This window comes from Elephas maximus, chromosome 8 (genome assembly GCF_024166365.1).
Source record: "Elephas maximus indicus isolate mEleMax1 chromosome 8, mEleMax1 primary haplotype, whole genome shotgun sequence".
Classification (NCBI taxonomy): domain Eukaryota; kingdom Metazoa; phylum Chordata; class Mammalia; order Proboscidea; family Elephantidae; genus Elephas; species Elephas maximus.
The window spans coordinates 28,547,157-28,571,004 of NC_064826.1; the positions used below are offsets into that span (position 1 = coordinate 28,547,157).

The following is a 23,848-nucleotide window of genomic DNA, read 5'->3' on the forward strand; positions in this document are numbered from 1 at the left end:
AACCCACCAGTGCTCCAAGGGAGAAAGATGTGGCAATCTGCTTCTATGAAGATTACAGCCTTGGAAATCCTACAGGGCAGTTCTACTCTGTCCTACAGAGTTACTATGAGTTGGAACCGACTTGACGGCAATGAGTTTGTATTTTTTATTTAAATCAATTTAACAATTAAATATGTATTGGTTTTTATAATGAATGCATTTTAATTTAGAAATAGTTAAATAGATATACCCCAATCCATAGGTACTGATTGGTTTACAAACACTAAGAAACATCCTTTTATCTGTCGTGCTAAGAATGTGCAGGACATGTTTATGAGATATTAGGAAAAGTCTAGGAAAGAAAATATTCAGTGTTTTCAAGGTACTTTGATCTATAGAATTACTTTATTGAATGAGATTTAAAGAGAAAGTTCAAGGTGGTTATAATATTTTATATTTAATAACATGTCTAGGTTGTAGGAAAACATTCCTGGGAGGGCAGGCTCAGGAGATGTTGGGGATGGTGTACGGTTATAACAACACTATATATTTTGAAATTTCTTGTTTCTAATGAAGTCTGCATCATGTGAATAATAGCATAATATGGAAAATGGTATATTGCCAATGAAGATACAGCTATTTTTAAGCACGGGAAATTTATTAGCTAGTGGACATATAAGTGATCATAAACTAAGTTTATGTATCATTCTAAGTTTAACAATTACATTTTTTCATTTGATAATATAAAATATTATTACTATTATCAGTTAAAACCAACTCAATCCACTGGAAAGTATGTAAATATGTACTGAAGAAAAAACAGGCATTTAAGTTTGAGTAATTTCAATATTTTGGCACAGAAATTATTCTAAATTTAAGTGGTAGGGAATTAATACTGAGTTTTTTTTTTTTTTTTAATTAGAAGTTATTTAACACTTAACATCATTTAATGGTGACAAAAAACCTCCATGGTAGGCAGTAGTGGTAGACTAAGAGACATAAAGACCTTATTCCTTTGAATTTTAATAAAGAATGGAAACTCATTTCTCATCACATTTTATACTTTTCTATCATTGTAATTATGGAAGTTCTAATTAACTTATTATTTGTATAATTACTTATTCAACATTCGTTTTTCCCACTAGATTGTAAGCTGCATAAGGCAGGGGGTCATGTCGATCTTCATCAGCACGGTACCTGGTACATTGTAATAGTAATAATACAGTAACAACAACTAGTTGCGGCTGAACTGATCCAGACTTGTAGTGACCTCATGTGTGTCAGAGTAGAACTGTTCTCCACAGGGTTTTCAATGGCTGAGGTTTCAAAAGTAGATCTCTAGGCCTTTCTTCCATGGTACCTCTGAGTGGACTTGAACTTCCAACCTTTCAGTTAGCATCTGAGTGTATGCAGTGCGGTGAATCACTTAATGTGGTGCTTTTAACCAGAGTCTTTGCAACTCCCACGTGATGCTTGGCTGGGACTATTCAGATAAGGTGCTTGTGGTCTACCAAGGGGATTGAACAGTTTGCTAATAATGCAAATACGGTGCATTGAACCTCTGGGGGGTGGAACCATGCAAATAAGGTATATAGAACCCTAGCAAGGGGATTAGTCAGTTTTGCCACACTGCTAGATTTCAAGGGAGACACAGAGAGAGCGAGAAGGAGGAGCTGTAAAACAAAAGACAGTGAGAGATAGCAGCGCAGCAGTAGTAAGAGCAAGAGTGATAGTGGCACAAGACGGCAGAAACCAGGAGACCATTGCAAGCCAACTGCTGTGGGGCTTGCCAACCCAGAGTGAGAAAGCTGAGTGCCTTTGTGCCAAGGCTTACTGGCAGAGTGGGGTGCCCCCGGGCACTTACTGGTGGAGCTAAAGAGCTTTGTAACACTTGCCTGAGTAGGGCAGAGGCCAGGCTGAAAGTTGAGGGCCAGACAGAGGCCTGCATGTGAGCATGGCTGAGAAGAGGCTGTCCTAACAGAGCTATATCCTGAGTCATTTCTGATCCTGAATTGTAACCTGCTACTTTCCTAATAAACTCCAGAACTTTGAGTATGGTCTGTGAGTTCTGTTTGCCCATTGCAAGTAATTATCGAACCCAGCAGAGAAGTAGAGAGTGCCATGGGAAGGATGGCTGGTGTCAGAATTGGTAAAAAGTTTGGAGAAAGACAGTATATCTGACCTCCGCCTCATAGGAATCAGCCTTGGGCTGATGCTGATGGAGATTCTCTCTCCCCTCGTTAAGTGAGAGGAAGTCAGATGCCCCTGCCACGTCAGTTTTACAGCGTGTTAACTGTCTGCACCACCCAGGGACTCTGTGATAATAATAACAGGTGTTAATTTTATTAAGTGAATACCAGGTCCCGTTTTAAGTATATTCCATGCAGTATTGTAAACTTCATTTAATTGTATTTGTTGAATTAGTAAGTATGTAAATTTATAATGATTTGAAAGATCCTAAATTTATTCAGAAAGGCACAGAGAACTCTTCTCAAGAAAATGGAGGCCCAGGGTGACAAGGACCCATAAAGGTCAGGGAGCACATATAAATGATGGAACCAGGGCACAGAGAGGTACAGTCACCTGTTTAAAGTCACAGATGAAGATCTGATATGCAGATTTTCTGATGCTGCCTCTGATGCCCCTGAACACAGGGTATCTCACCAACTTTGACATACTGAGCTAATCACTTAGCAAACTGAAGATTTCTTACCTGAATCTATTCTTTCATCACTGATACACTCATTCAACAAACATACAGTGGACATCTATCTTAACACCACCAAACTTTGTGAAGGGGCAGGCATACCAAGACAAAGAGATACTCAGGCAATCCAAGACTGTGGTAGGGTCAAGAGCAATGGGGAGGAGTAAGGCACAATGGGGGTCAGAGGAGGAAGTGATTTCCTCCCACTGAAAAAGTCAGTACATTACATTTAAATATTAATTTCAATGGCTATTAACCATTTGAATTTAGAAAATACAGAGACCTAGCTGAGATTTTAAACCTCAGTTTGATTTTTCCTTTATTTATGACTATAGAGTTGATAATACCCAAGGGTTTACCTTTACAAACAGCCTTGTTTCTGAAAATTTATGTGGAAACATATTTTTGCAAATAAAATCATATGTTAAACAACATTTAAAAGAAGTCAGGGTTTGCTTCTTTGAACAGGGAAGACTACTTCTGAGATATTAATCATCTTCTCACTAACTTCTTAAGAATTGTAAATTTAAAAAAAAGTCAGGGTTTCTTAAAGTGAAAGAGAAAGCTTGAGTACCCAGTGGGTAAAGAGGTCGGGAGATAAGTACCTTTTGTTTGCACAATTGGGCAACGCAACATATTCAAACTCTGGCCAGTAGTAAATAGTCTTGCTATTATAGTGTCTAGAAAGTATGCCAGTAGTGAAGTGCTCTGCATACAAAGAGAAGCTGAGCCAATTTAGGACCTCAAGAACCAAGCTCAGCTCTTGAAAGCTTAACAGCAAGATGGACTAAAACTAGTGGGTTCTGGTAGGTTATTTTATGTTTTAAAATCAATGCACAATAAATGATGTGACTTCTATGTCACTTCCCAAATGTATTCATGTATCTGCTTCAAACTGTAATGGGATACAGTCAGACTGTTATCTTCACTGAGTTTCTCAAACAAATTTTATGCTACGATCCCTTTCAGGGATCCCACGATCTTAAACACGATTCCTCACCTTGCTAGACTATGATGCTCATAAATCAAGCCAAACAGGCGGAAACTACTGGAGGGTGAAGCAATCAGTCTTGGTTGCATTCCAAAAAACTTCTTTTTCCATGAAGAAATGAATTCTGTTGACAGCCCCTTAGCTTTAGGGTTCTTCCTCCTTCCTACAGAGGCACAAGGAAGGTTTCCTCTGCTCTTGGCCATCATCTTGGCTGCACTCTGATTTCATGACCTCCGAGTTAATCCCTCCTTTTTTCCTATTAGCAAGTGTAAGCAGGCCGACTTCAAACGGATTGCAATGGGTCACGAGGTTTAATGGACACAGAGATAATCATCTAAATTACGTTTCTGGGCCTGATGGGCTAGACAGACTTAGAGGGTAGCTTTACCAGCATTCGCTGTTAATCTGCAAGGTTGGTGGGTTTGAGGGTAGCTGCCTTTGCCTTCCTCCCTGAGAGGCTGGGTCATATAGATTGATTAGCGAAGGCAGCTGCGTTAACTTTCTTCTCCCACAAAGTGTGTCGTGTCCCGAAAGGACATGAAAGTCAAATGTGGCCAGAGCTCAAACACCGACAGGCTCTTTTCATCTCTGTGGAATGATCTGCCGTCTACTTGTCGACCATGATTCTCAGCAGAACAGTTGTTGCTGATTTTCATGATCTGGTAACACTCAGGAATTTTTACATTAAAAGAACTTTCTTCTACATTTATTTCTCCTAGGGTCTAGGAAACTGTCATAGCCTATTGCATATTTTTTATGGCTACATGATTCTTAACTTTAAAAGGGATAAAAGACATGGAATTATTCTAAAGATAAAAGGAACCCAAATAATTTCTCCTCTGAAAACTCAGTGACAAATATTCCTTTGGAACTGGCAGAGGGACTACCACTATGAGGTTTTCCAATACAGGCTCATGCAATTTTGTTACATATTTCAGTTTATCATCAAAGGCAACAGCAACCTTTCTCCTAATAGAGTGTGATGTTAGAACACATGTTTAACTGAAACCTAAAATAAGAATGAACTGGAATAATTTAAAATTAATCAATATGCCTAATGTAAAAATGAATACAACACAATCTCTTTCTTCTATATGTTGTTGTGAGGTGCCGTCTAGTCAGCTCCAACTCATAGTGACCCCTGAATAACAGAACAAAATGCTGCCTGGTCCTGTGTCATCTTCACGACAGTACTTATGTTTAAGTCCATTGCTGCCACCACTGTGTCAATCCATCTCATTGAAGGTCTTTTTCTTCTTTGCTCACCCTCCGCTTTACTAAGCACAACGTCCTTCTCCAGGGATTGGTCCATCTTGATAACGTGTCCAAAGTAAGCAAGACGAAATCTCGCTCTCCTGGCTTCTAAGGAGCATTCTGTCTGTACTTCTTCCACAGCAGATTGGCAGATTTGTTTGTCCTGTCAGACCATGGTGTATTCAACATTCTTCACCAACACCATAATTCAAAGGCATCAGTTCTTCCTTTTTCATTGTCCAGCTTTCACGTGCATATGAGGCCATTGAAAAGACCATGGCTCGAGTCAGGTGCACCTTAGTCATCAAAGTGACATCTTTGATTTTTAACACTTCACAATTTAAAAAATGCTTTTGTACCCATTCTCATATTTACTTTTAATAACAGCCTAGTAAGATAGATTGGGGCAATTATCATTATTGTCTCCATTTTATAGATAACAGAAATTTTCTGAGAAGTTAAGTAGCCTACTCAATGTTGGGGTAATGTCAGGTGTTCTGATACCACACCCAATCTACGTGTATAATTGAATAATATTTTGCAAAATGTGCTCTTCTGGTAGAATGCATCAATAGTGAGAAAAAAAAAAAAAAGCCATTTGCTCTGAGGCCGTAATGGCAGAACTGGTAGGTGAATTCTGTTTACTCAGTTTGCATACTTAAGTGAACAAAATCAGATATACCGTACTGGTTTAATAAAAAGGATGTTGATTTGTCAAAATGACATGTACATTCTAATGTTTCTAAAATCTTGGATGACTCTCAAGAGCACAGACTTTATACAAGCCACAAATATATGAAATCACATTTTGGTTTGATGCTGAAGAGACCATGTAGCGAAATTTAACAAACAAATGAAATGCAAATGGTTTAAATTAAAACCAGAATCAAAAGAAATATTCAATTCTTAAAAATTCTGATCTTAAATATTTTAAGGCTTTTCCTGATTTAAAAAATTTGACCTTCCTTACCCCCCACACACAAGCAAAATGTAGAAAAAGAATGAAAAATATAGTTAAAAAAATTTAGACTTCATGGTTCAACAGACAGAAGACTAAAGTAGGAAGTGAGTATATGGTGAGCTCTGTGGTGAGATCTCCAGGGATTGGGGACAGGATGAAAGAGAAGGCAATTAATGCATAAAAAAAAAAAAAAAATAGAGGGTATTAATTTAGAAGAAAAGGGGTTTATAATGATGTACAGATTGGGCAAATGATTTCTAAACATATCATCATGCTTTCATGACTAAATAATAGAAGGAGTGGGATAAAGATTATTTGGGAATGTATTCATACAAAAACTATTTCCCCAAACATGAATCTGGTCCATTAATGAACATAGCCTTTATTTTCATTATTGGTCAATTTAGGGGTTTTTAGTTTTTAAAGTTTGACAAAAAGAATTATGCTTTTGTTTTTAGAAGCAGCTATTACAAAACAGCCACAAACAAAAACACTTGTTGAATTTAAATGCAATTGTATCCAACACGTATTACTTTGTTTGGCTTGTCTTTTTTTTTTTTTTTTTTAAATAATGTTTTATTGTGTTTTTGGTGAAAGTTTGCACAGAAGGTTAGATTCCCATTTAACAACTTCTATGCATATGCATACTGTTCAGTGATATTGGTTACATTTCTCATAATGTATCAACATTCTCATTACTTCCATTCTGGTTGTTCCATTTCCACTAATCTAGCTTCTCTGCCCACCCCTCTCCTCCTCTCATCTTTGCTTTAGGGTAAGTGTTGATCATTTGGTCTCATATAGTTTTTTTTGTTTGTTTTTTGTCTTTTAATAAGAAAGAACAGTACTCACAGGTGATGTTGTTTATTTTACTGAGCTAATCTGTTATTTAACTGAAGGGTGACTTTGGGGACCGTTTTCAATTCCAGGTTTAAAAGGTGTCTAAGGAGGACAGTGTTGGGGATTCCTCTGGTCTCTACTGGTTCAGTAAGTCTGGCCTTTTTTAAGAGTTTGATTTTGTTCTATGTTTTTCTCCCATTCTATCTGTGACCATTTATTGTGTCTCTCGTCAGAATTGTCAGTAGTGATAGCTGGGTACCATCTAGTTCTTCTGGTCTCAGGATAGATGAGGCTATGGTTCATGTGGGTGATTAGCCCTGTAGTTTCTTCTTGAGTCTTTGATTTTCTTTATTCTCTTTTGCTCTAGATGAGTAGAGACCAATAGTTGTATCTTAGATGGCCACTTGCAAGCTTTTAAGACCCAAGGCACTACTCACTTTGGCTTGTCTTTTACCTGATATTTGGTGAGCATTTCCTGTTGGGTTTTGCTTCTTTTCATTCTTATAGCTTTGAACTGTGTTTCACAAGGGCAAATAAATGGTCCAAGAAACGGTAATTTATTTTATCAAAATAATAATTGAAATACTCAATTTGATACAGCTGGTTAGCTGAGCAAATTATGAATGTTTTTGAAATTTTTAGAGAATTTAAGAAAAGACTTAGAAGAAAAACATATTTGTTATGCAGAATCACTTATGGGAAGAATTAAAGAGTGTTAAGAAAATGAGTAAAAATACATTTACAGTCAACATAGGATGCTGCGAGTTGAATCAACTTGATGGCAATGGGTTTGGTTTAGGACTAAGAGTCGAATTATAGAAAGCACCATAAAATTGTTTATTTTGTTCCCTGTAAAAATTATTTTCTGGTGACACTAATTAGAAATTAGTCTTTTCTCCCACAAAGACAGGGTTTTCCAAGAGGAAAAGAAATAGCCTATCCCATCATGTGAATAAATACAATAGACAATGAACTGTGTCGTAATGAGAATCCACCTGAACCGCAACATCCCAAAGCACGTGCTTCTTATATGAGTCATGGAGGCTCAGGGATAGTACAAAGCCAAGGTCCACAAGGTGTGGTTCTTGCACTAGAAGCATCAGCATCACCTGGAAACATATCAGAAATGAAAACTCTTAGGCTTCACCTCAAACTACTGAAGCAGAGACTGGGCGTGGGGCCAGCGATCTGTTTCAACAAGCCTCCTAGGAGATTCCTGCACCCTCAAGTTTGAGAATCACTAGAATAAAGAAAAGCAGTAACCAAAGAGCAATGAATGGAAGGCAGAGACAGCAGACTACAGCAAGGGCAGTGAGCCCTGGTAAAATGGTCCCACTGACTTATTGGAGAAGGTCTTCACAAGCCTGTAAAAGGCTCACAAGTGGTCAGAAACAAGTAAGGAAACTAAGGCCTAAATGGAACTTGAGAAGTGGACTAAAGAAGTGTACTAGACCGAAGAGGAATCAGGTGGCGAACTGTAGGTATAACCTGCTGTTGTACACAACCCTCTCAAAGCCCTGGGCCAAGGAGCCAGCTGTGGGAAAGGACCTGTAGCATCTGGAATCACACTTGTGATGTTCTGTCCTTTTGCTCCTCGGTATTTACAAACACAGAGTCCCTGGGTGGTGTAGTTAATGCACCCAACTCCTAACAGAAAGGTGGACAGTTTGAGTCCACTCAGAGGTACCTTGCAAGAAATGCCTGGTGATCTACTTCCAAAAAAATCAGTCATCCAAAACCCTATGGAGCACAGTTCTACTCTGACACACATGGGATCACTGTGAGTCGGAATCAGCGCCACGGCCACTGGGTATCTACAGACACAACAGTAAAAGAAGGAAACAACATCTAGCAGTAAATTGAGACTGGGGACATACTTCTAACTTTTCATTTATTTTTCTCCGCATAGATTAGTGAGATTTTAAAGGTCCGTTTGTCCCACCCAACCCTGGGATGCCTGGATACCTTCTTTGGTATCACCACCAAGTGGTCAATTAGCCTTTGCTGCAGATAATTTTTTTTTTTTTTTAAAGAGAAAGATACCCTTTCTGGGTGTGTGGTTACTTCATTCTATCTTTGGAGAGCTCTACATATGAGAACGGATCTAATTACAGTAAGTCCCTGGGTTACAAACGTCAGATTTAAGGACAACCCTTACTTGCCCTTTAAGTTTATGTAAATTTGCCCTCACATTAAACAACTTGAACCAACCCCTACTTGCAACAAATTCTTCGCCACAATCTCCTTCACTTGCTACACACACAGGTTTTAAATCATTGAAAAGGCTTCAAGTCTTTTCCTGTATTAAAAAACCCCATTGCCATCGAGTCGGTTCTGACTCATAGCTACACTATAGGACAGAGTAAACTGCCCCATGGCGTTTCCAAGGAGGGACTGGTGGATTCAAACTGCCGACCTTTGGTTAGCTGCTGAGCCCTTAGCCACTGCCCCACTGAGGCTTGTAAAGAAAGGTTAAATAAGAACGCTACGGGTCTTTTCTCACTTACCTACAAATTCTTAAAGACACACTGAAGAATGGATCTCGTTCATAATGCAGGGACTGCCTGTGTTTTAAACTGGTAGCTGTCTTCTTGTTGTTGTAAAGCTCAATAAAATATCAGAATTATTATTATTTTTTCACTGCCCATTATTTATTTCCTTGCTATTTTTTTTTTTTTTTTTTTTTAGAGGAAATCCCCTACTATGAATTCCAGGTATTGCTGCTCCATCTGTCTGACAAAAAGGGTACGGGTATGTGATATACACTTGGCCAACTGGATACCCCACCCCATGCGTTTGAATTTGGAGCAAATGATGCAAGTAAGAAGGGAGGGTTTGGAATTCATTCATGGCCCTGATGTTCAGCAGCAGGGGCAGAAGCAGCAGCCTGTGGAAATATGGAAAGGGAGTCTGACCAGTGAGAACCAGGAGTGATGGTGCCAGGAGCGGTAACCAGGCCAGATTGCTCCTACCATATGATGTTGTCCAGGGCTCCACTTACATCCCTCGATTCCTATCTATTTTCTGGTTCTTTAGTCTTCCCTCAATAGCTCAATTCTTTCATCTACCAGATACTGTTTGAATAAATTTCTTTTCTGCTTAGGTTATTTCTTGCATCTAAGAAACTTGACTAATAAAGTACATGAATGTATAATGCTGTGGGAAGCAGGGACGGGGGTAGAAATGATGAATTTCATATCGGAGATGTTGAGTGTGTTGGAAGGTGGATTCTCTAAGTAAAATTCCTTTATATGCAGTGGAAACGTGGACAGAGTCCACAAGGAGGGTTGAGAGTGGAGGTAGATATTTTATAGCCATCCTTTAGATTTGAAATCCTAGAACTGGAAAAGGTACTCACAGAAGATGAACCCTATATGGAATTTGTTGCTTCCCATCACCCATTCCCATTCTTCTTGAAAGATATTTTCTAATGTTTTTGGTAATTGATTATTGTCATCCTTAGCTATGAAGTTTGGGGGATTGAACCCCCACCAGTTCTAGGGATGGACCCCATTGGCTTGAATCATCAATAAGAATTAGTTGGGCATGAAATCCAATCAGAGACAAGGATATTTGTGCAAATTTTGCTAGAACTTCCAGGAAAGAGATGTTATGTGAGGATATGAAATCTAGCATGGGTAGGAGCCTTGGTGGTGCACTGGTTAAGTGTTTGGCTGCCAATTGAAGGTCAGAGGTTTGAACCTACCCAGCAACTCCATGGGAGAAAGACCTGGCCATCTGCTTCCTTAAAGATTACGGCTAAGAAAACCCTTTGGGGCAGTTCTACTCTATCACAGGGGGTTGCTGGGAGTTAGAATCGACTTGATGGCACACAACAATAACAATGGGTATGGGCCCACAGCCACATGTGGCCTTGGGAGAAGTGGAAAGGAGAAGCAACAACTAGAATACACAGCAGTGAGCTGCAGAGAAAACAGGTGATATCATTTGATATCATTTAAGCACTGAATCAAACTTCCCCTGAAGTCGGGAAAATCTCCAGATTTTTCAGACTCTTCAGCTAATGAATCCTTTATTTTAAAGGCCAGTACAAATAGAGTTTTTTTGACATTAGCAATATAAATTGTTCTAGCCATTATGTCCCTTCATCTCAACTCCTACCCTCCCTCCCCTACACACATTGATCAGTTCTTTCATTTATAATTTGAGTAAATTGGATTGTATCAGAAGACATAAACTGAAGGACTCTGAGCTGAATGTGGCCACAAATTTTTATTTGTTTGCCTGGTCTGCAGAGGGTTCATTTTTTAAAAATTCATTACCAATAAGTAAAACCTGGGGGATTTTCCATAAAAATCCAAACGTTTGGTTTCTCTTGAAAAAATCAGGACATCTGACAGTACTAGGCTAGCCTTCTAAAATGACAACAATCATCTTGAGCTGCAGAGTTGTTGCTCACCTTTAACAGGGCAGAGGCTTCCCATTTTGCCGTTGTCCCTACCTATTGCCACCCCCTTGGCCAAATTCTATCATTCACATTATCTACCCACTCTCTTGGAGGATTTGTGCAACAATTCGTGGTTAGTAAGCTCTCTCCCAGGTTTCTTAAATTAGTCCATTCATCTAAACAACAAACAAAGAAATGCAAACAATTTGCAGTGAAACTGCTGATTTTGGAAGCTTGATTATACTCCGTATATCAGGCTTGAATTATGGACATGTATTTGGGGAAGAACAAAATTGATTATGAAAATTTCCAAAGCCATGACAACAGGTACTTACTTGCCTTCCTGGCTGAGCACTTCCAGGTTTCCCCATTTGTCACTGGGATCAGAATATCTTAGGAGCACAAGAACTGCCAATTGTACGATAATTAAGATCATAAGCTTTAAAATCAGACAAACCTAGATTTGAGTCCCAGGTCTACCCCTTGTTTGCTGTGAGACTTTAGGGAAGTTACTAAACCCTGCCAAGCCTCCTCAGTGCCTTCATCTGTAAACGGGTACGATGGTGTCCATCACATATGGTTGTCCTGCACATTAAAGTGATAAAATGTGCCATGAATGGTGTGTGGCACATAGTTATTATAACAGCCTTCTCTACCTCATGAGGCTTTTCCAATCATGTAAAATAGTTTTGATTGAGTAGTCTCAACTCATACAGTATAAATAAGAAATAATTCTATATTTTCTAATAACTACTACCATCATGCTCCATGACACCAACTACCTCTTTTTTAAAATGGGACCGGCTTCCTTTATGATACTAAAATCCTGTATCACAGCCAATGGTTAAAACAGTTTAATTTTCATTACAAAAACTTAGTCTTATCCACATAAATCTTTAGTCTCATACTGGACCCCAAATTCCCCCAGAATGGATTAGTTTTGTAGCTCCTACAGCTTCGGGTGGGTAGGAAGATGTGTAGGCATTAATTCTAAATGGTCTTCACAGTTCCAGGTCCTGGTACATATACAAGGAGCCCTCATGCTGCAGCGGTTAAAGCAATCAACTGCTAATCCAAAGGTTAGTGATTTGGAACCGCCAGAGGCTCTGAGGGAGAAAGGTGTGGCAGTCTGCTTCCTTAGAGATTTACAGCCTTGGAAACCCCATGGGGTCTCTATGAGTCGTAATCAACTTGATGGCAGTGAGTGGTGGTTGGTGGTGTATAGGTACCTTCCTCCAGTAATTCAATTATACACTAATCTAGGTATTCCTGTGAAGTAATTTTTCAGATGTAATTAAGGTTCCAAATCAGTCGAGCTTAAATTGGGAGATGATCCATGTAGACCTAACCTAATCACACGAGCCTTTATATCTGACTTATACTTGGCAGACTGGATGCCCTACACCAAGACTTTGAATTTGGAGCAAATAACACAAACAAGAAAGGAGGGTTGAGAATTCATTCAGGGCCCTGATGTTCAGCAGCAGTGGCAGAAGCAGCAGCCTATGGGAACCCAGAAAGGGAGTGTGTCAAGTGACAACAGGAGTGATGGTGCCAGAGAAATCCAAGAAATTCAAGTCTTCGGAGTGATTCAAGATGAAGATTCTTTGTTGCTGTCTTTGCAGATTGAGGGGACCATTTGGCAAGAAACATTGGCAGCCTCTGGGAGTTGAGAGTGGCCCCTGGATGACAGCGAGGAAGGAAATAGGGATATCAGTCTTACAAGTTGCAAGGAACTGAATTCGGCAAACAACCTGAATGAGCTTGGAAGTGGATTACTCCCCAGAGACTCCAGTCAAGAATGCAGCCTGGCCAACATCTGCTTTCAGCTGATGAGGCCCTGAGTAGAGAACCCAGTCACACTATGCCCAGATTTCTGACCTACAGAACCGTGAACTAGTAAATGGCTGTTGCTTTAAGCTGCTAAACCTGTGGTGATTTGTTACACAGCTATAGAAAACTAGTGCAGGGGGTTGGAGGCGGTGGATTGGGTCTGTTCTGTCATAGCTTTCCTAGACTTGCTCCTTTTCAGCTGGGGATGGAGGCAGGAGAGGAGAAAATGAATCTTCTTTTTCGGAGGTCATCACTGTGGATCTAGCTCATTGTCTATACTTGATGTGTATGTGGTAACATGGAATCAGCCCTGATGATGATGCAGCTGCTTGGCACTGAGAGCCTCGGCTACACTTCCAGCTGTTGCTGACTTACAGCCTTTGGTGCCTTTTTGTTCTGTGCTGGGTCACTGACAAGGTGACAGAACCCAGTTTCTTCTACCTTCTACAGCCTCAACTCTGGGGACTGTGGCCTGGGTGGAATATACCTCTAGGTCTGAGAACTCAAGAGGCTGGTCCTTGCTCCTTCTTAGACTGGCAAATCTCACCAACTGCAGTATTTCAGCAAGTTCTTTCTCCCTCACTGGTAGCACAAGGCCATTCTGTCAGCCTTGTAACTAAGCAGACATTCAACCAGGTAAATACGCACCTATCTCTCCTTCTTAAAGTCATCTCCAAACTTCACAGGTGATTTACCTGAGTGAGGAGAAATCATGAGCCCCTCTTTTTTCCCTTTCCCTAGGAGCCAAAGGGAGGAGGCTGCCTCTCTTCATGAGCAATGTGCAATGCAGTCCTCAAAGGTCTCTTCTTCTCTCTCTCTCAGTCCCTCATTATCTTTCTTGCTGCTGAGAACATTAATGCCTGAGGCTAAGAAGGAGGCCTTCTTTGTACTGAAACCTGGAGACTTTAGAAACTTTGCTTCCATAGTTCCTGCCTCAGGCACAGGAATGATACCAACACTATTCTGCTATAAATGTGCTGATGCATTTTGACATTTTTGAAATAACACCTTATTCGTACTGGAGCCCTGGTGGTGCAGTGGTTAAGAGTTTGGCTGCTAACCAAAAGGTCAGCAGTTCGAATCCACCAGCCACTCCTTGGAAACCCTATGGGGCAGTTCTACTCTGTTCTATAGGGTCGCAATGAGTTGGAATTGACTCGATGACAATGAGTTTTTTTGAGAGCACATAAACTTAGAAAAAATAGAATGTATATTCCATTTTGTATTTGACTTGGAGTATCACTTAATTTAACAAGCATTTATTAAGAACTTTGCAGACACTGTACTAAGTGGGAGTGATCAAAAACGTAGACCTTGCCCTGGAGAAACTTACTCTGTGTGTGTTTGTGTATATATAGACGCAGAAGTGAAAGAGAGAGAAAGAGAGGAAAGCAGAGAGACAGAGAATAAGCTCCAAGAACAGATTCATAACCAGCTACAGTGTTAAAGTTACGCAAAACTATTTCAGCTTCTTGAATGCTATTATGTTAATGGTAGGGCAATCTACTCTGTTTAAGATAGGATTTAAATGAGGTTGCGAGTGCCTCTTCTGGTAAAAATAAGAAGTAGCTTCATTTAAAAATACTTAGACATTTAAGATTCAAGTATGTATATTATTTTCTATTATAATGAGTCCACGTACCTCTGTTTAGTTTTCTGGAAAACACATAAAACAACAAGCAAACAAAAACCTTTCTGGCCAAGACAAAGGCTCTCTTTGATCCCCAGGGATATCACCAAAAATCCACCACTTACCCTCCACCCGCAGATCCTTGGGGCAGTTTTGAAAAATCTGAGTTTTATAAATCAGAAGGGGAAAGCTGACAGACATTTTTTTCCTCTTTTGAATGTGAAATTGTAAATGTGTACCATTTTTATTATACCTGGTAAAAAGTGGAATCTTTATTCTGGGAGACAATAAGAACAACTTTTAAAGTTAGATGTATCTATCAACAAGAAGTCACTAGAGGCATTTTTTTTTTTTTTTTGGTACACTTTTAGAGAGAATCTGAAAACCATTGCTGGTCTGGTTTCAATACTCATAATTGTTTACACATGTTTCAGTAACAAAATATATTTGGGGGGGTTGGTACTTCACATTTAGGATTTGAGACAGCTGGAAATGATTATCATTATGGTTAAAAGTGTTCTAACTGGATAATGGTGTTAAAAAGAATATAACATTCTGGAATGCTTCCTTCTGACATGAAACATATATTATTTTATCAAATTGAGCTCTTTAAATGTGGATTGGCTGTTGCCTGCCAGTTATACATGAAAGTGTCTAAAGAAACAGGGTTTTGGAAGAAGAAAAAAATAGAAAATGACTGTCATTTATTATTACCAAAAAACCCTTAGTATTCCACTTATAGGCTAGATAGTTCACACTGCCCATATTATATTTTTAATATTCTAATTAAATTTTTAAGAAATGGGACAGCTTATCTAATCAAGATATCATGTCTCAAATACCTTGGAGAAAAGTAAAAATTATTTTGATATTTGCTTATCCAAAAAAATGATTAATAAGGGATTCTGTGGCTCCCGGGATCTAAAGTGTTTCTTCTGAGAAGCTAGACTGTGTTGAGTGCCAAGAGGAAGCAAGGTTCAAAGGACATTCATCTAATATTTGCGTTCTGGCTCTGAAAGGGGGTGAGAGGCTGTTCTTCAGCGGCATGTGGCCAGTTGGCAGGGAGGGCCGCGTGCCAAGCTGAGGGGTTATTGTGATCACAGATAGACTTAGCATGAGAAAGACGATGCCAGATTGGCCAGGCACTACAGGCTATTTTGGGGGCTTTATATGAATCATTATTATTATTATTTTATTCTCTGCCAGTATTGACATATACAAATGTATTCGCTTTGTTTCTAACAAAAATGTAAGCCCATAAATTGCAGCAGACTTGATGCAATAATTATTTCTTCTATGTTGATGATTTGACCGAACTGTTACTTTTCGCCTGATGATTGGATATCGAAGATGAGCAGATCTCGTTCTTGTAGACATCACTCAAGGAGGATTTTTCAAAACAATGATTTATAACCACCTCGACTTTTCTAAATATAATGCCTTTCTTTCAACAACAAAAAAATTTGAAGCTTTTATATTTTGTTACATTAAGATGACCTCACTATTGTTGTTGTTGTTAGGTCCCATGGAGTCAATTCTGACTCATAGCAACCCTATGTACAACAGAGTGAAACACTACACCATCCTCACAATCATTGTTATGCTTGAGCCCATTGTTGCAGTCACTGTGTCAATCCATCTCCTTGAGGAAGACTCCTCCTGGGACCAATCCCTCCTGACAACATGTCCAAAGTATGTGAGACGTAGTCTCGCCATCCTTGCTTCTAAGGAGCATTCTGGTTGTACTTCCAAAACAGATCTGTTGGTTCTTTTTGCAGTCCATGGTATATTCAATATTCGTCACCAACACCAAAATCCAAAGGCGTCACTTCTTCTTCAGTCTTCCTTATTCATTGTCCAGCTTTCACATGCATATGAGGTGATTGAAAACACCATGGCTTGAGTCAGGTGTACCTTAGTCTTCCAGGTGACATCTTTGCTTTTCAACACTTTAAAGAGGTCTTTTGCAGCAGATTTGCCCAATGCAACGTGTCTTTTGATTTCTTGACTGTTGCTTGCATGGGCATTGATTGTGTCCAAGTAAACTGAAATCTTTGACAACTTCAATCTTTTTTCCTTTTATTATGGTGTTGCTTATTAGTTCAGTTGTGAGGATTTTCATTTACTTTTTGTTGAGGTGTAACCCATACTGGAGGCTGTGGTCTTTGATCTTCATCAATAAGTGCTTCAAGTCCTCTTAACTCTTAGTAAGTAAGGGTGTGTCATCTGCATAACACAGGTTGTTAATGAGTCTTCTTCCAATCCCAATGCTCTGTTCTTCTTCATATAGTCCAGTTTCTCATATTATTTGCTCAGCATACAGAGTGAATGGGTATGGTGAAAGGATACAGCCCTGACACACACCCTACTGACTTTAAAGTGTGCCCTTGTTCTGTTTGAATGTCTGCCTCTTGATCTATGTACAGGTTCCTCATGAACACAAGTGTTCTGGAATTTCCATTCTTTGCAATGTTATCCACAATTTATTATGAGCCACACAGTCAAATGGTTTTGTATAATCAGTAAAACACAAGTAAACATCTTTCTGGTGTTCTCTGCTTTCAGCCAGGATCCATTTGACATCAGCAATGATATCCCCTTAAAAATAGTTTTTATATTTTGTTATATCAAGATGATGTCACTAAAACTTAGCAAATAAGGTATGGAATGTTGCTGAGGTCAATTTTGACTCATAATCTCCCCCATGTGAGAGAGCAGAACTACCCCATAGGGTTTTCTAGGCTGTAACCTTTACAGGAGAAGATTGCCAATCTTTCTCCCAAGGAGCCACTAGGTGGGTTCAAACCATCATCCTTTCGGTTAGCAGCCAAGAGCTTAACTGTTGTGTCCCCGGGGCTCCTAAGGTATGGAATAAAAAAAAAAAAAAATAGCAGAGTACATATTCTAGAGAAGAAACAGAGACCTTTTTAGTCAAGGAAGGAGCTCTGTGGCACAGTGGCTGCTAACTGAAAGGTCAGTGGTTCGGACCCACCAGCTACTTCACAGGAAAAATATGTGGCAGTCTACTTCTGTAAAGACTATAGCCTACTCTGTCCTATAGGGTCACTATCAGTGGAAATCAACTCCATGGTAATGGGTTTGATTTTGGTTAGTTGAGGAGCATATTCATCAAATTTGTGATCCACCATTCATTTTGTAAATTTAGAAAGAGATTTGGTCTTAGTGACTTCCTTAAGGATACAGAAATGGCTTGAGGAACTTTAAGACACATGTCTATGTTTGGATTCCAATTTCCTCCTAAGGCACTACTATAAACCCCCGGTAGTTTTGATAGCCAATCCCTGGGTCTCATCCCACTCTGCCACTGAATGACAATGAACCTTGGTAACTTATTAAGAGTGGAACTCTGTTTATTCATATGCAGGATGAGGGTTTGGGCATTCAAGATCCTTCCAACTGGAAAGTTTAGTGTGACCTTGAAACACCAAATTCACAAATAGCTTAAACATGAACACAACTGCTGCCCATGAAGCTACTGATCAACGCTATAGCTAGAGACATACTCGGCTACTAAAGTCTCCTCTGCTGGCACCTTCCCCTTTAAAAGCTTTGGCCATTCAAGCCCTTCTCACACATAATTGTTGCAGGGTGACCTGGCACACCTGCCCCAATCCACACAACCCTCCTATTATAGCGACTACAAACACTAATATCTGAAGGGTCCCTGGCAATTTAACTTCAATTATATATATATATATATTTTTATAGAGGAAAACAAAACAAAATAAAAAACAACTACTACAAGTTGCAAACAGGTAAACTACAAATTAATGTTGGGGCTCAAACGTTTTGGAAAGTACACATTTATTTCAGCAATCTAGTTTTGGAGATGTCTTCAAGTGTGGTGGCTTAGAGCATGAGTGTCAAAACCAGGCTTCCTGGGTTCAAAATGGGCTCTGCTACTTACAAGCTAAGGAGTCCTGGTGAGGCAATGGTTAAGTGCTTGGCTGCTAACCAAAAGGTTAGCAAGACTCTATGGGAGACAGACCTGGCAACCTGCTTCTGTAAACAGTATAGCTTAGAAAATCCTATGAGGCAGTTCTACTCTGTCACATGAGGTCACTATAAGTTGAAAGTGACTCAAAGACACCTAACAAAAAGACTTACAAACTATGTGGCCTTGCTAAATTCTTTGTGCTTCCATTTCTACATCTGTGAAATGGGGATAATCAAAGTACCTACCTCATAGGTGTATTTTTTTTTTAAAGAATTGAAGGAATTAATAAATGTAAAGCAATTAGAATAGAATGTGGGAGTAGAGCTGAATCAATGTTATGTACTTGGTGTTTCAAATATTCTTAAGAGTGACAAACGTATAATCTGTGAAGATGTGTTAATATTTGAGAACTACCCAAGAGTCATTTGGAAGAAATTCTGATTTAAAAAAAAATGGGGGAGGGTTTAGCAGTTTTGGTTAAAATTATGATGTGAATGTATGGAATGAAATTTCTTTTCTCACTTAGCTTATTACCAAGTATGAATAAGTTTACTGCCTCTCAAAGTAACAGCTTTCGAAATGACAGGACTCTTTTAGAGATTATGTTGTTGTTGATATTGTTTGGTGCCATTGAGTTGATTTTAGACTTCTAGAAACTTGGTGTGACAGAGCAGAATTGCCTCATAGGGTTTCCTAGGCTGTAATCTTTACAAGAACAGCTTGCCAGATCTTTCATCCACCAGAGCCACTGGATAGGTTCGAACTGTCCACCTTTAGGTTAGCAGCTGAATGCTTAACCATTGTGTCAGCACAGTTCCTAATTTAGTATTTTTGTATGTATAATTTAATTTTTAGTATGAATAAACCCCCAAAAAACCGAACCCACTGCCGTCAAGTCAATTCCGACTCATAGTGACCCTATAGGACAGAGTAGAACTGCCCCATAGAGTTTCCAAGGAACGCCTGGCAGATTCAAACTGCCGACCTTTTGGTTAGCTGTAGCACTTAACCACTACACCACCAGGGTTTCCTTAGTATGAATACGTACTAAAAATTAAATTGTACATAGTAATTACATTGTTGTTGGGTGCCATCCAGTTGATTCTGACTCCTGGCGACCACATGTGACAGAGTAGGACTGCCCCATAGGGTTTTCTTGGCTGTAATCTTTACAGAAGCAGATTGCCAGGTCTTTCTTCTGAAGAGCCACCAGGTAGGTTCGAATCATCAATCCTTCAGTTGGCAGCCGAGCACTTTAACTGTGTGCCACCAGGGCTCCTATAGTAAATTATACATACTAAAAAATTAAATCACATTATGATTATATTTCGTGCCTGATGACGCACAGGTAACTTCTTTGTCCTTCATTGTTCATTTATAAAAATGGCACAGGGATCACTGATCTTCACACACTTAGAATCCAGCAGATAATATCTGTGAAGAATGTTGCTGTCCTTGACAGAGATATGCTTGTTGTCTTTTTATTCTCGTTTTCTCTGCTGAGGATGCTAACAAGATGACATACAGAATTAACTATGCAACTGTCAAAATGAAAATTTTGGGCAAATTTTACACTAGATTTCAATACATTCACTACAAAATCTATCTTGTAATTTAGCACAGGTGGATTGTTCTGTAAAGCCCTTCACATTTTCACATTGGATTAAATCTGAACTTATATACAAGCGATTTGAAAATCTCCTATATCGTTTACTAGACTCAATAGAAAAAAACAAAACGAAACACTATGTTTTAAATTTTTCTCTTGTGCCAACTTAAAGAATATTTTATTTATGTGTTTATTTATTTACCTATTAATTCATTCACTCACTCATTCATGTTTTTGCAAACATGTATATTAAGCTCTTTCTGTGCCTAAAGCTCTTTAGCATAGTAGCCCCATCTTTCTTAAAACCACGCTTGGGGTTGATATGTGCCATCGAGTGGATTTCAACTCATAGTGATCCTATAGAACAAAGTAGAACCTTCCCATATGATTTCCTAGGCTGTGATCTTTATGGAGGAGCCCTGGTGGTACAGTGGTTAAGAGCTGGACTGCTAACCAGAAGGTTGGCAGTTCAAATCCACCAACCATTCCTTGGACACCCCATGGGCAGTTCTACTCTGTCCTATAGGATTTCTATGAGACAGAATCGACTCAATGGCAACAGGTTATTAACCTTTATGGATGGAGCTCTGGTGGTGCAGTGGTCAAGATCTTACCTGCTAACCAAAAGGCCAGTAGTTCAAATCTACCAGCCATTCCTTGGAAACTCTATGGGGGTAATTCTACTCTGTCTTACAGAGTTGCGATGAGTTGGAATCAACTCGATGGCACCGGGTTTTTGGTTTGGGTTATCTTTACAAGAACAGATCACCAGGTCTTTTCTCCCATGGAGCAGTTGGTGGGTTCTAACCACCAACCTTTTGGTTAGCAACCCACACTTAACCATTGTACCACCACAGCTCCTTGGATACTATTATTATCCCTATATGACAAATGAGGAAACCCTGGTGGCATAGTAGCTAAAAGCTACAGCTGCTAACCCAAAGGTCAGCAGTTTGAATCCACCAGGTGGTCCTTGGAAACCCTATGGGGCAGTTCTACCCTATCCTATGGGTTCACTATAAGTTGGAATCAACTCGATGGCAACAGATTTTTTGATATGACAAATGAGAAATTTACCCAAAGTCTCCAACAAGTAAGTGGTGAGCTGCAACTCAAACCTAGACAACACAAAGAGTAACTTGATCAAAGTATGTAAGAGAATTTGTTATTTTACATAAAGAACGTTCCTCCCTTCCTGCTATTTCTTTAAACTTTGAAACCTAAATCTCTTAATGTTATCAGGAATTTAATTTTAAAATAACCTGTCAGGTCAAGAATTCTACTTGCAATATTTATTTTGCCAATCATTAGGCCTGCAAAGATCATCCTCAGGCATGCAAGGGGCTGGGGGGATGTGGAGGAGGTAAAAACCTAGAAAAGTCAGTGAAAGTCTGCAATGCATTGCTAAGGAATGAGATCCTGGAGAGCTGAGGGCCGCTGGGGTGGAGAGGCCTGTTTTGCTTTGAAGAGTGAGGTCATGCTCAATGTTTTAAACTCATCAGTCCTGCCTAAAAAAGGGTGTGGGTGAAATAGAAAAAAAAAAAAGACAAATTAGCAACATTTTCAAAAGAAGTTAAATATGTCAGGCAGTAAAGTGTCCTAATTCTGCCTTCAGGGAACATCTGTCAAACCAACTTGTAGTTCCGCAATCGGTGAAACCATCTGCAAGGAATACCCACCCACCATTCCTGTTCCTACAACACATGCCTATTGCAGGAAATGTTACAATCCGTCAAATGCATGTGGAAATTTTCTCAGCATTACCTAATTGAGACAACAGGCCAACCTTTCTTTGAACAAAAAACAATTTGTTAGAATCTGCTGAAAGAAAACACATCAATGGCTTGTGAGGACAATATAAATAGTCCAAAAGAGATTTTATTCAATTTCCTTGTGTTTTCAGGACCACCATTACCTCTACAACTCATGACTACCTTCTGAGCCTGTGAGAAAAAGCTGAGCCCAGGTAGCTCCTTACAGTTGATTATTTCCAAAGGATTCAGTGGCATTTGGCCTGGAGAAATACAGTAATTGTGACTCTCTGTGCTAATTAAGATAATTGAAAAGGAAAAAAAGTCTACAAATAATTCCCAAATGTTATTTGACACTAATATCTTCGTCATTAAAACTACAAAGGAAATAATATATGTGAACACCTAGTACAATTGCTGGGACAAAGTATATGCTCGATAAATGGAATTATAACCATTTATATTTATGCCAAGAGCCACGGTGGCACAATGGTTAAGCATTCAGTTGCTAACTGACAGGTTGGCAGTTTGAAACCACCAGCTGCTCCTTGGGAGAAAAGACCGGGAAATCTGCTCCATAAAGATTAAAGCCAAAAAACCAAACCCATTGCCGTCCAGTCGATTCTGGCTCATAGGGAGCCCTGGTGACACAGTGGTTAAGAGCTGGGCTGCTAGCCAAAAGGTCAGTGGTTTGAACCTACCAGCGGCTCTGTGGGAGAAAGATGTGGCAGTCTGCTCTTGTGAAATTACAGCCTCGGAAACCCCATGGGGCAGTTCTACTCTGTCCTATAGGATCACTATAAGTCAAAATTGACTCGACAGTACTCAACAACAACAACATATTTATGCCAGAGTCTCTAGGGAGTGCAAACAGTTAGCTCTCAACTACTAGCCAAAAGGTTGGTGATTCCAATCCACCCAGAGGTGCCACAGAAGACAAGCCTAGAGATCTGCTTCCTATAGGTTGCAGCCTTGAAAACACTATGGAGCAGTCCTACCCTGCCCACATGGGGTCTCCATGAGTCAGAATCAACCGAATGGCAACTACAACATATTTAAGCCAGAAATGAAATTCTACACATTTTGTGTGTCACTGCTAGTGATACCCTGCTTCGGATTGTGAATTACTAGGATAGGATTTCTTTACTTGGGTTTTTTCACACCTCTGTATGTGTATATACATGTACATAAATTCTGGAGAAGTGGGATCTAAACTTTCAGCAGATATTCAAAGAGGTTCATTGCTCCCTCCAAAATGTTAAAAAACCACTGACTCAGAGAAACTGTTTGCTTTAACGTGTTCAAAATAGAGCTCAAATTCTGTTATTTGGTGATGCCAAAGGTGTCTTAAAAAAAAAAAAAGTAGTATTCTAGATTAGTCCGTGGGTGGTGCAAACAGTTAACGTGCTCAGCTGCTAACTGGGTTTGAGTCTACCCATAGGTGCTTTGGAAGAAAGGCCTAGTGATCTACTTCTGAAAAACCAGCCATTGAAAACCCTACGGATCACAGCTTTATTCTAATTCCCATTGGGTCATTGTGAGCTGGAATTGACTCGATGGCAACTGGTTTTATTCTAGACTTGGGTTGATGGTGGAGGAAGACTTATAAAGAAGCCTGGCCTAGTCCCCCAGTTGTCTCCCCTAGCTCACCACCATCCCTGCCATCCTGATACATAAACTTGGCTAGACTTAGTTTGAGCTTGAGAGATAGGGAAGAAAGTGCAGAAAAGAGCAAAAACCTAGGGGCCCTTTGGAACAGTTAGAGTGCACAAAGAAGTGGGAATTAGGAATTGAAGGTATCTTGCCTGTTTCTCTTCTAGCCACTACCTCCTTCGAAGTTTCAAGTGTCAACATTTGAAATCCTTTAACAGAATGTTTTATTAAGAAGCCTCTCGGGGTTCCTTTCCATTTTCCTGTCCAATTCAGA

The 23,848-nt window shown here is 39.5% G+C and overlaps 1 protein-coding gene across 3 annotated transcripts in view; it reads right to left on the bottom strand.

Annotated features, from left to right (window-relative positions):
* Window positions 1-23,848, bottom strand: part of CPED1 (cadherin like and PC-esterase domain containing 1) — a 307,531-nt gene that overhangs the window by 104,707 nt on the left and 178,976 nt on the right. The gene's annotated exons all lie outside the window — the stretch shown is intronic.